The 13,527-nt window shown below is 38.3% G+C and overlaps 1 non-coding gene across 1 annotated transcript; it reads right to left on the minus strand.

Moving 5' to 3' along the window:
• Positions 1-8,746: 8,746 nt before the first annotated feature.
• Positions 8,747-8,853, minus strand: LOC127664295 (U6 spliceosomal RNA). The gene has a single exon (XR_007973143.1). It is a non-coding gene; the product is annotated as a U6 spliceosomal RNA (small nuclear RNA).
• Positions 8,854-13,527: the final 4,674 nt, after the last annotated feature.

Consider the following 13,527-nt stretch of genomic DNA (forward strand, 5'->3'; position numbering starts at 1 on the left):
TTCCTTGATCAAGCTATCATTGAGTAGACCATTGTTTAATGTCCATGTGTATGTGTGTTTTCTGTTGTTTCTCTTTGAACTTAAGACCAGCCTTAGGCCAGGGTGATCTGATAAGGTACATCGAATTATTTCAGTATTCCTATACATGTTGAGGCCTGTTTTGTGACCAATTATATGGTCATTTTTGGGGAAGGTACCATGAGATATTGAGAAAAATGTATATTCTTTTTGCTTTAGGATGGAATGTTTTATAAATGTCTGTTAGATCCATTTGGTCCATAACTTCACTAAGTTTCACTCTATCCCTGTTTAGTTTCCGTTTCCATGATTTGTCCATTTTTGAGAGTGGGGTGCTGATGTCTCCCACTATTATTGTGTGAGGTGCAATGTGTGCTTTGGGCTTTTATGAATGTGGGTGCCCTTGTATTTGTGGCATAGATGTTCAGATTTGAGGGTTCATCTCGGTAGATTTTTTCCTTTGACCAGTATGAAGTGTCCCTCCTTATCTTTTTTGTTGACTTTTGATTGAAACTCGATTTTATCCTGTATAAGTATGGCCACTCCAGCTTGTTTCTTGGGATCATTTGCTTGGAAAATTGTTTTACAACCCTTGACTCGGAGATAGTGAGTGTCTTTGTCACTGAGGTGGGTTTCTTGTATACATCAAAATGTTGAGTCCTGTTTAAGTATCCAGTCTCTAATTCTATGTCTTTTTATTGCGGAATTGAGACCATTAATGTTAAGAGATATTAAGGAAAATTGATGTTGCGTCTACCTTTTCATTGTTAAAGGTGGCATTCTGTTTGTGTGGCTATTTTCTTTTGGATTTGTTGAAAGAAGATTACTTTATTGTGTTTTCTAGGGCGTAGTTTTCTGCTTTGTGTTGGTATTTTCCTCCCATTGTTCTTCATAGAGCTGGGTTTGTGGAAAGATATTGTGTAAATTTGTTTTTGTCATGGAAAGTCTTGTTTTCTCTGTCTATGGTAATTGAGAGTTTTGCTGGGTAGAGTAGCCTGGGCTGACATTTATGCTCTCTTAGGTTCTGTATGACATCTTCCCAGGATCTTCTAGCTTTCATAGTTTCTGGTGAGAAGTCTGGTGTCATTCTGGTAGGTTTGTCTTTATGTTACACGACCTACTTCCCTTACTGCTTTTATTGTTCTTTGTTTAGTGTGTTTGGTGTTTTGACTATTATGTGACAGGAGAAATTTCTGTTCCAGTGCAATCTGTTTGGTGTTCTGTGGGTTTCTTGTATATTCATGCATATCTCTTTTTTTAGGTTCGGGAAGTTTTCTTCTATAATTTTGTTGAAGATAATTACTGGCTCTTTAAGTTGTAAATCCTTGCTCTCTTCTATACCTATAATCCTTAGGTTTGGTCTTCTCATTTTGTCCTGGATTTCCTGGATGTTTTTGCTTACAAGCTTTTTGCATTTTGCATTTTCTTTGACTGTTGTGCCAACATTTTCTTTGGTATCTTCAGCAACTGAGATTCTTTCTTCTATCTCTTGTATTCTACTGTTGATGCTTTCATCTATGACTCCTGAATTCTTATTAAGCTTTTCTATCTCCAGATATGTCTCACTTTGTGATTTCTTTATTGTTTATACTTCCATTGTTAGATCCCAGATGGTTTTGTTCAGTTCCTTCACTTATTTGTTTGTGTTTTCCTGAAATCCTTTAAGGGATTTTTATGTTTCCTCTTCTACCTGTTGGTTGACCCATGCTCTCCTGTATTTATTTAATTAATTAATTTATTTAATTTATTTATTTATGTCCTCTTGTAGTACTCTACCAGTATCATGAGATGGGATTTTAAATTCTGCTCTTGCTTTTCTGGTGTGTTGGTTGTTGTGGGAGAACTGGGTTCTGATGATGCCAAGTTGTCTTGGTTTCTGTTGGTAATGATCTCGTGTTTTTCTTTTGCCATCTCTGGTGTTAGCTGGTCTTGCTGTCTGTGACTGTGGCTTTCCTGTTCTGTAAGCCTGTATGTATCTGTACTCCTGGGATTCCTGTTCTCTGCACACAGGTATGTCAGTACTTCTTGAATACCAGCTCTCATGCACTCCTGGTCCTCTCCACATTCCAAATGCCCTGAGCGTAGCTGGTTCTCAAATGCCTTGAGTGTGGTTCTCTAGGAAGTATCAGGAAATGGTGTATTCATTGTAGCATACATGGCAAGAGTCTGCAATGGCAGAAAGTGCTGACAGCATCAGAATGGGAAGAAGGCACAGAAGGGGAGTCATATTCAGGAGGGTGTGGGTTTTGGTGGTTGTTGGGTAGTGAGTCCAGCCAGACCTTGAGCAACAGCTCTGGACTTCCAGAGGTGGGAGGGTGTTCTTACCAAATGCCCTGAGTGCTGCTGGTGATGAGGAAGCATCAGGAGATGGTGTCTTCATTGTGGCAGACCTAGCAAGAGTCTGCCATAGCAGAAAGGGCAGACAGTGAAGGAGGGGGCAGAATGGAAGCAGAGTAAAGCATATTTTTACTTTACTTTTACTTTTACAAAAAAGCAGATTTGTTTTTGTTTTGTCTTCCTCCTTTTCCTCTTCTTCTTTCCTATTTATTATTATTATTATTATTATTATTATTATTAAATTATCCTTTTTCCATTGTTTCTTTTATATATTTATTTATATTTTACACTTCAGATTTTATTCCCCCCTCCGCCCACCCTTAGACTATTCCACATCACCCTGTCTCCACAAGGATGTCCCCACCCCTCTCTCCTACCCAACCATTCCTCTAAACTCCCTGGGGCCACCAGTCTCTTGTGGGTTACTTGCATCTTTTCTGACTAAACCCAAACCCAGAAGTCCTCTTCTGTATATGTGTCGGGGCCCCTATCAGATTGCATATGCTGCCTGGTTGGTGTTTCAGTGTTTGAGAGATCTCGGGGGTGCAGGTTAATTGAGACTGCTGGTCCTCCTACAGTGTTGCCCTCCTCTTCAGTTTCTTCCAGCTTTTCCCTAATTCAACCTCAGGGGTCAGCAACTTCTGTCCATTTGTTGGGTGGAAATATCTGCATCTGGCTCTTTCAGTTGCTTGTTGGGTTCTTTGGAGGGCAGTCTGAAAGTAATAGTGTCAGGCCTTGGGATCTCCTACTTAGCTGGATCCCACTTTAGGTCTGTTGCTGGACCTTCTTTTCCTTAGGCTCCTCTCCATTTCCATCCCTGCAAAGAGGAACAATTATGGGTCAGAGTTTTGACTGTATAATGGCAACCCTCTCCCTCATTTGATATCCTGTCTTTTTACTGGAGTTGGGATCTATTAATTCCTTTCACTACTTTTGGGCATTTCATCTAATGTCCTTTCCCTTTGAGTCCTTAGAGTCTCTCAACTCCCAGGTCTCTGGTGCATTCTGGAGGGTCCCTCAAACCCAATATCTCATCTCCTGAGGTTGCCTGTTTCCAATTCTTTCTGCTGACCCTCAGGGCTTTCGTCCTTTTCCCTCATCCTATACCAGATCAGGTTCCCCCATTGCTCCCTCTACCTTCCTTCCTAGGTCCCTTTCTCATCCCCACTTGTGATTGCTTTTTTTTCTCCCTTCCCAGTGAGACTGTGACATCCTCACTAGGGCACTTCAGCTTGTTGATCTTTCTGAGTTTTGTGGACTGTATCTTGGATATTCTATATTTTTTGACTAATATACATTTATTATTGAGTACATACCATGAATGTCCTTTTAGGTATGAGCTAACTCACTTAGGATGATATTTTCCAGTTCCATCCATTTGCCTGCAAAGGTCAGTATGTCCTCATTCTTAATAGCTGAATAGTATTTCATTGTGTAAATGAACCACTTTTTCAGTATCAATTCTTCTGTTGTGGGACATCTGGGTTGTTTCCAGCTTTTGGCTATCACAAACAAGGCCACTATGAACAGAGTGGAACATCTGCTCCTGTGGCCTGGTGGGGCATCTTTTGGGTATATTCCCAAGAGTTGTGTTTCTGGGTTTTCACATAGATCTATTTCTAATTTTCTGAGGAACCCCCAATTGATTTCCAGAGTTGTTGTACCAGTTTGCAATCCATCCAGCAATGGAGTAGTTTTCCTCTTTCTCCACGTCCTGGCAAACATGTTGTCACCTTAGGTTTTGATCTTAGACAGTTTGATTGGTTCATGTAGGGTGGAATCTCAGGGTCATTTTGATTTGCATTTCTCTAATCACTAAGGACTTTGAACATTTCTTTAAGTGCTTCTCAGCCATTCAAGATTCCTCTGTTGTGAACTCTCAATTTAGTTCTATACCCCATCATTTGATTGAGGTGTTTGGTTTTTGGCAGTTAGCTTCTTGAGTTTTTTATACAGTTTTGACATTAAACGTCTATCAGATATCAGGTTAGTGAAGATATTTTTCCCAATCTGTAAGTTGCCGACTTGTCTTATTGACTATGTACTTTGCCTTACAGGAACTTTTCAATTTCATGAGGTCCCATTGATCAATTCTTGATCATTGAGTATTAGTCATTGGAGTTCTGTTTAGGAAACCCCCCCACCCCTTGCCAATGAGTTCAAGATTCTTTCCTACTTTCTCTTTTATTAGATTCAGTGTGTCTGGTTTTATGTTGAAGCCCTTGATCTACTTGAGCTTTGTGCAAGGTGATAAATACGGGTCTATTTTCACTTTACTACATATAGATAATCAATTAGACCAGCACCACTTTAGTGAAGAAGCTTTCTTTATTCCATTGTATATTTTTGGCTTCTTTGTCAAAGATCAAGTGTACATAAGTGTTTTGTTTTATTTCTGGGTCTTCAATTCTGTTCTATTGATCAAAGTGTTTGCCTCTGTACCAAAACCATGCAATTTTTTGATCACTATTGCTCTGTAGTAGAGTTTGAGGTTATGGATAGTGATGTCCCCTGTTTTATTGTTAAGAATTGTTTTCACTATTCTGTTTTTGTTTTTGTTTTTGTTTTTTGTTTTTGTTTTTGTTTTTGTTTTGTTTTGTTTTTGCCTTTCCAGATTAATTTAAGAATTGCTCTTTCCATGTCTTTCAAGAACTTTGATGGGATTTTGATGGGAATTGAATTAAATCTGTAGATTGCCTTTGGTGGGATGGTCATTTTTACTATGCTAATTCTGCCATTCCATGAGCATAGATGATCTCTCCATTTTCTGAGATCTTCTTTAATTTCTTTCTTGAGAGACTTGAAGTTATTGTCATACTGGTCTTTCTCTTGTTCAGTTAAACTTACGCCAAAGTATTTTATGTTATTTGTGGCTATTTTGAAAAGAGTTATTTCCCTAATTTCTTTCTCAGCCTGTTTATCATTTGTGTAAAGGAAGACTACTGGTTTATTTGAGTTAATTTTATATCTTGCCACTTTGCTGAAGTTATTTATCAGCTGGAAAAGTTCTGGGTGGAAATTTTGGGGTCATTTATGTATACTGTTATATCATCTGCAAATAGTAATACCTTTATTTCTTCTTTGCCAATTTGTATATCCTTGATCTTTTTTTGTTGTTGTTGTCTTATTGTTTTAGCTAGCACTTTCACTACTATATTAAATAGATATGGAAAGATTTGGCATCCTTGTCTTGTCCTCGATTTTAGTGTGATTTCTTCATGTATCTCTCCATTCAATTTGATATTGGCTGTTGGTTTGCTGTATGTTGCTTTTATTATGTTTTGGTATAGGCCTTGGATTCCTGATCTCTCCAATATTTTTAACATGAAGGGGTATTGTATTTTGTTAAGTGCTTTTTCTGCATCTATGTAGATGATCATGTGAATTTTTTTCTTTGAGTTAGTTTATATAGTGGATTATGTTAATGGAGTTTCATATATTGAACCAACCTTGTATCTATAGGCTAAAGCCTACTTGATTGTAGTGGACGATCATTTTGAAATCTTCTTGGACTCAGTTTGCAAGAATTTTGAGTATTTTTGCATTGATATTCATAAGCAGATTGGTATTAAGTTATATTTTTTTGCTTGGGTCCTTATGTGTTTTAGATACCAGAGTAATTGTGGCTTCATAGAATGAATTAGGTAGTGTTCCTTCTCTTTCTAGTTTATGGAATAGTTGAGGAAAATTGGTATCAGGTCTTCTTTGAAGGTCTGGTAGAATAATTCTCTAAATCCATCTGAGCTTTTAATAAATCTGGCCCTGGACTTTTTTTTTCTTTTCTTTTCTTTTTTTTTTTTTCTTTTTTTTTTTTTTTTTTTTTTTTTGATGTGCGGGGTGTTGGAAGTTTTTTAACGACTTCTTCTATTTCCTTGTGGGATATAGGCCTGTTTGGACAGTTTACCTACTCTTGATTTGACTTTGGTATGTGGTATCTGTATAGAAAACTATCAATTTCATTTAGATTTTTTAGTTTTGTTGAGCATAGACTTCTATAGTAGGATTTGATGATTTTTTTGTATTTCTTCCATTTCTATTATTATGACTCCTTTTTCATTTTTGATTTTGTTAATTTGGATACTGCCTCTGGGCCATTTAGTTTGTTTGGCTAGGGGTTTATCTATCTTGCTGATTTTCTCAAAGAACCAGCTTATTATTTTTTAATTTTAATTTTATTTTTTTCAATTCTTTGTATTGTACTTTGTTTCTATTTGGTTGATTTCAGCCCTGAGTTTGACTATTTCTTTCAGTCTACTCGTCTTGGGTGTGTTTGTTACTTTTTGTTCTAGAACATTCAGGTACTGTTTCACTGAGTCTTTCCAGAACCAGGGACCACTCCTCCTTTCTTCTTGTATCTCATTTGATGTGTGGATTATGTTTTGGGTATTCCAGTTTTCCAAGCTAATATCCACTTATTAGTGAGTGCATACCATGATTCACCTTTTGAGTCTGGGTTACCTCACTTAGTATGATATTCTCTAGCTCCATCCATTTGCCTAAGAATTTCATAAATTCATTGTTTCTAATGGCTGAATAGTACTTCATTGTGTAGATATACCACATTTTTTGCATCCACTCTTCTGTTGAGGGATACCTGGGTTCTTTCCAGCATCTGGCAATTATAAATAGGGCTGCTATGAACATAGTAGAGCATGTATCCTTATTACATGGTGGGGAATCCTCTGGGTATATGCCCAGGAGTGGTATAGTAGGATCTTCTGGAAGTGAGGTGCCCAGTTTTCAGAGGAACCGCCAGACTGATTTCCAGAGTGGTTGTACCAATTTGCAACCCCACCAGCAGTGGAGGAGTGTTCCTCTTTCTCCACACCCTCTCCAACACCTGCTGTCTCCTGAATTTTTAATCTTAGCCATTCTGACTGGTGTAAGGTTAAATCTCAGGGTTGTTTTGATTTGCATTTTCCTAATGACTAATGAAGTTGAACATTTTTTAAAATGCTTCTCCGCCATCCGAAGTTCTTCAGGTGAGAATTCTTTGTCTAATTCTGTACCCCATTTTTTAATAGGGTTGTTTGGTTTTCTGGAGTCTAACTTCTTGAGTTCTTTATATATATATTGGATATTATCCCTCTATCTGATGTAGGATTGGTGAAGATCTTTTCCCAATTTGTTGGTTGCCGATTTGTCCTCTTGATGGTGTCCTTTGCCTTATAGAAACTTTGTAATTTTATAAGGTCCCATTTGTCAATTCTTGATCTTAGAGCATACGCTATTGGTGTTCTGTTCAGAAACTTTCTCCCTGTACCGATGTCCTCAAGGGTCTTCCCCAGTTTCTTTTCTATTAGCGTCAGAGTGTCTGGCTTTATGTGGAGGTCCTTGATCCATTTGGATTTGAGCTTAGTACAAGGAGACAAGGATGGATCAATTCGCATTCTTCTGCATGCTGACCAGTTGAACCAGCACCATTTGTTGAAAAGGCTATCTTTTTTCCTTTGGATGTTTTCAGCCTCTTTGTCGAGGATCAAGTGGCCATAGGTGTGTGGGTTCATTTTTGGCTCTTCAATCCTGTTCCAGTGATCCTCCTGCCTGTCACTGAACCAATACCATGCAGTTTTTAACACTATTGCTCTGTAGTATTGCTTGAGGTCAGGGATACTGATTCCCCCAGACTTTCTTTTGTTGCTGAGAATAGTTTTTTCTATCCTGGGTTTTTTGTTATTCCAGATGAATTTGATAATTGCTCTTTCTAACTCTGTGAAGAATTGAGTTGGGACTTTGATGGGTATTGCATTGATTCTGTATATTGCTTTTGGCACAATGGCCATTTTAACTTTATTGATTCTACCGATCCATGAGCATGGGAGGTTTTCCCATTTTTTGAGGTCTTCTTCCATTTCCTTCTTCAGAGTCTTGAAGTTCTTGTCATACAGATCTTTCACATGTTTGGTAAGGGTCACCCCAAGATACTTTATACTGTTTGTGGCTATTGTGAAGGGGGTCATTTCCCTAATTTCTTTCTCAGCCTGCTTATCCTTTGAGTATAGGAAGGCAACTGATTTACTTGAGTTGATTTTATAACCTGCCACTTTGCTGAAGTTGTTTATCAGCTGTAGGAGTTCTCTAGTGGAGTTTTTTGGGTCACTTAGGTAGACTATCATGTCATCTGCAAATAATGATAGTTTGACTTCTTCCTTTCCAATTTGTATCCCTTTGACCTCCTTATGTTGTCGAATTGCTCAAGCTAGTACCTCAAGTACAATATTGAAAAGATAAGGAGAAAGGGGGCAGCCCTGTCTAGTCCCTGATTTTAGTGGGATTGCTTCAAGTTTCTCTCCATTTAGTTTGATGCTGGCTACTGGTTTGCTGTATATTGCTTTTACTATGTTTAGGTATGGGCCTTGAATTCCTGTTCTTTCCAAGACTTTAAGCATGAAAAAATATGGAACGCTTCACGAATTTGCGTGTCATCCTTGCACAGGGGCCATGCTAATCTTCTCTGTATCGTTCCAAATTTAGTATATGTGCTGCCGAAGCGAGCACAATATCTTGTCTTTTGTTTGGTGCAGGTACCTTCCTTGTGTTGCAGTTTCCTTCTAGGATCCTCTGTAGGAATAGACTGGTAGATTGATACTGTTTGAGTTTGGTTTTGTCCTGGAATATTTGATTTTGTCTACCTATGTGGATGAGAATTTTGTTGGATATAGTTGCCTGGGCTGAAATTTGTGTTCTCTTACAGTCTACATGATCTCTGACCAGGCTCTTCTGGCTTTCATAGTCTGTTGAGAAGTCTGGTGCAATTCTGATAAGTCTACCTTTGTATGTTACTTTGTATTTTTCCCTTAAATGTTTTAATATTCCTTCTTTGTTCTGTGCTTTTAGTGTTTTGATTATGATTTGTTGAGAGGATTTTCTTTTCTGGTTCCATTTATTTGGTGCTCAATAGGCTTCTTGTACCTTTATGGCCATCTCTTTCTTTAGGTTTTCTTCTCTGATTTTGTTGAAGCCATTTTCAAGTCCTTCAAGCTGGTAAACTTCAATTTCCTTTATTCCAATTACTTTTAGATTTGGTCTTTCCATTTTGTCCTGAATTTCCTTGATGCTTTGGGTTAAGAGTTTTTTATGTTTTGAATTTTCTTTGACAGTTGTGTCAATCTCTTCTACAGTATCATTTACACCTAAGATTCTCTCTCCTATCTCTTGTTGTCTATTGGTGATATTTACATCTGTAATTCCTGACAATCTTTACTAGGTTTTCCATTTCAGGTTTGCATCAATTTTTGTTTTCTTTATTGTTTCTACTTCCACTATTAGGTCTTGTACTGCTTTATTCAATTTCTTCACCTTTTTAATTGTGTTTTCCTGATTTCTTTAAAGGATTTATTTGTTTCCTCTTTAAGGGCGTCTACCTGTGGGTTATTGTTTGTTTGTTTGTTTGTTTGTTTTGGTATTTCTTTCATTGAGTTATTTATATTCTCCTTAAAAGACTCTATTATCTTCATGAGATAGGATTTTAGATCAGCTTCCACATTTTCAGGTGTGTTAGTGAATTCAGGGCTTGCTGTGGTGGGAGAACTGGGTTCTGATGATTCCCTCATATATTGGCTTCTGTTGCTTATCATCTTGTCATCTGGTTATCCCTGGTGTTTGGTGGTCTGGGTGACTCTGTCTGGAGTCTGCGTCTTTTGGGCCTGGGTTGCTTCAGGTCTCCTGGTTTGCCTGAAGCCCTGGCTGTAGGCCATCTATGGGGTTCTTTAGAGGGGCAGAGAAGCTTCCCTATTGTTCTGGCTACAGTAAATCTCCTGAGAGGTCTTCAGATGGTTGGGTCTTCAGAGGAACAGCCAAACTGTTGTCCTATGTGAAGCTGTTCTTGGTGTGTGTGGGGGGGGGGGCGCTATAGATTGTGGTTTCTGTTTCCCTCTGTGCAGCAGAATTCCAGGGAGGCTTTCAGTCTGTTGTGTCAGTTGCCTTGCATATGGCAGAGTCCCTGGGAGGTCTCAGACTGTGGTGTCTTTTGCCCAGTTGTCCTGTGTACAGAGGAGCTCCTGGGATGCCTTCAAGCTCTGGTGTCTTCAGAGGACCAGACAAGCTGTTGATAAGTTGCTCAGTTGCCCTGTTTGCAGCAGGATTTCCTGGGATACATCAGTCTGTGGTCTCAGTTCCTAGACTGCTCTGAGTGCAGCAGATCTTCTGGGATGGCTCAGGATATTATTTCTTCAGGGAACCAGATCAGCTAGGTCTGCCCCAGCAGAAAGGACTGGGCAGGTGGGTGGTATTTGGGTGGCAAGGGTGTTGGTGGGTGATAAGTCCTGAGACCACTGGGACCCCAGTGGCAGCTCTGGGACTTGGTTGTGGGGTGTGTGGTGGGGTTTTCTTACCAACTATCCTGAGTGCAGCAGATCCTCTAGGATGACTCAGAATAAGGTATCTTTAGGGGAACAGACCAACTACTGGTCTGTCCCAGTGGAAAGGACTAGGAAGAAAGAGCTATTATTATTATTATTATTATTATTATTACTATTTATATATTTATAGCATATACATATTATTCTGTTTTAAGAATGGCTTGTAGTTGTTTCTTTCACTCTTTTTTTTTTAAGATATATTTATTTATTATGTACATATTGGTCTGTCTGTATGTATGTCTGGATGCCAGAAGAGGGCACCAGATCTCATTATAAGTGGTCATGAGTTACCATCTGGTTACTGGAATTGAACTCAGGACCTTTGGAAGAGCAGTCAGTAAGTTCTCTTAACCTCTGAACCATCTCTCCAGGCCTTAGATGCCTGTTTTAAATGAGCAACATCAAGAACGAGTATGGATTTATGTGGGTTGGAGGATGGGAAGGATCTGGGAGAAGCTTGAGTAAGATTAACCATAAGCAGACCACATTGTTTGAAAAAACTATGACAAAAAAATCTTTTACAATCCTTCTATCATAGTACTAACTGTGATAGGAAAAGAGAAGATAAGCTTAATATTCAAAGTAATACACAATTCTAGAGAGAACTAAATGATGAAAATATAATGTTTAGATCTTTTTCTTAATGGAGCCTATTTTCTGATACTGAGAGATGAATCATTTAACGGATCAGTTAGATTATCTTTGTTGAAGGAAGTTCATAATATTGGACACGTGTGTGACCTTCAACCCAGAAACTCTGATAACTATATTATATATTATTCAACCTTGAGTCTGATATGTGAGCAAGGAAGGTTGTTAGCACACAATCAATTCTGTTCATATTCTTGACACTTTGGTTATGAAATATTTCCAACAAACATGACAAAGACATCAAAGACACATCCATGTCAACAACTACATGTGCCTCTCTATGCCATTTAAAATATCTCATTTTCCTTAGTCTTTTATTAAAGGCCCCAGAAACAGATACATTATAACCAGACCCTTCTCTGTCTACCTTTATCCCAGGAGAGTTGTCTTGTTAGTTTACTTCTTGGATCTCTGGATAGATTGTGAGCTTGCAAAAACAGGCTCTCAGGTGACACTTCTCTGCCACAAAACCTGGCCTAACTGGGAAACCCCCAAGGTCCAGAGGATCTCAGACCTAGCTGCCCTTTTGGAGACACATCTTCCTTCAAGCTCAGAGGCAGATACTGTGCTCCAGGACCCCTGTCCCAGCCCCACACTTGCAGATACAGCTAGACTCCCCAAGGTCAGAGATAACCAGATAGTGAGTGGCAAGCATAAAAACTTAAGCAATAGAAACCAATGCCATTTGGCACCATCAGAACCCAGTTCTTCCACCACAGCAAGCACTGGATACCCTAACACACCTGAAAAGCAAGATTTTGACCTAAAATCCCATATTGTGAAGATAATAGAGGGTCTTAAGGAGAACATAAATAACTCCCTTAAAGAAATACAGGAAAATGCAATCAAACAGGTGAAGGAATTGAACAAAATTGTCCAGGATCTAAAAAATGAAAATAGAAACAATAAATAAATCACAAAGGGAGGTAACATTGGAGATGGAAAAACCTAGAAAAGAGATGAGGAGTTACAGATTCAAGCATCACTAACAGAATATAAGAGATAGATGAGAGAATCTCAGGTATAGAAGATGCCATAGAACATATTGACACAAGCATCAAAGAAAATAAAAAGTGCAAATAGCTCCAGGAAATTCATGACAGACTGAAAAGACCAAAGCTAAGAACAATAGAAATAGAATAGATTGAAGATTCCCAGTTCAAAGGACCAGAAAACATCTTCAACAAAATCACAGAAGAAAATTTCCCTAACCTAAAGAAAGAGATGGCCATAAACATACAAAAAGCCTACAGAATGTCAAATAGATTGGATCAGAAAAGAAATTCCTCCTGTCTAATAATAATAAAAACATTAAATGCACAGAACAAAGAAAGAATATTAAAAGCAGTAAGGGAAAAATGTCAAGTAACATAACATTAAGTCAGACCTATCACAATTACACCAGACTTTTCAGCAGAGACTCTAAAATTAAAAAGATCTTGGACAGTTGTCTTCCAGACTCTAAGAAAATACAAATACCATTCCAGGCTACTATAGCTAGGAAAACTCTCAAACACCGTAGATGGATAAGGCAACCTATTTCTTGAGAAAACCAAATTTAAGTAATATCTTTCCTTTAATACAGACCTAGAGAGGATAATAGAAGGAAAACTCCAACAAAAAGAGGGCAACTGCACCCAAGAAAAACCAAGAAATTAATCATCCCATAACAAACCCAAAAGAAGTAAACCACATGAGCAATACTATCTCTAACAACAAAAATAACAGGAAAGAGTCATCATTGGTTTTTAATATCTCTAAATGGACTCAATTCCCCAATAAACATACCTCAGTGACAAAGACAGACACTATCTTGAAGAAAAAGGCTGGAAAAGAAATTTCCAAGCAAATGGTCACAAGAAACAAGCTGCAGTAATCATTCTAATATCCAATAAAACATTCTTTCAACCAAAAGTTATCAAAACAGATGAGGAAGGACACTTTATACTTTTCTTTTCTTTTCTTTTTTTTTTTTTTTTTTTTTTGAGGCAGCGTTTCTCTGTGTAGCCCTGGCTGCTGTCCCTGGAACTCACTCTGTATACCAGACTGACCTCAAACTCAGAAATCGGCCTGCCTCTGCCTCCCAAGTGCTGGGATTACAGGCATGCACCACCACTGCCCAGCTACACTTTATACTTTTCAAAGGAAAAAGCCTCCAAGA

The sequence above is a fragment of the Apodemus sylvaticus genome, chromosome 13 (genome assembly GCF_947179515.1).
Source record: "Apodemus sylvaticus chromosome 13, mApoSyl1.1, whole genome shotgun sequence".
NCBI lineage: Eukaryota > Metazoa > Chordata > Mammalia > Rodentia > Muridae > Apodemus > Apodemus sylvaticus.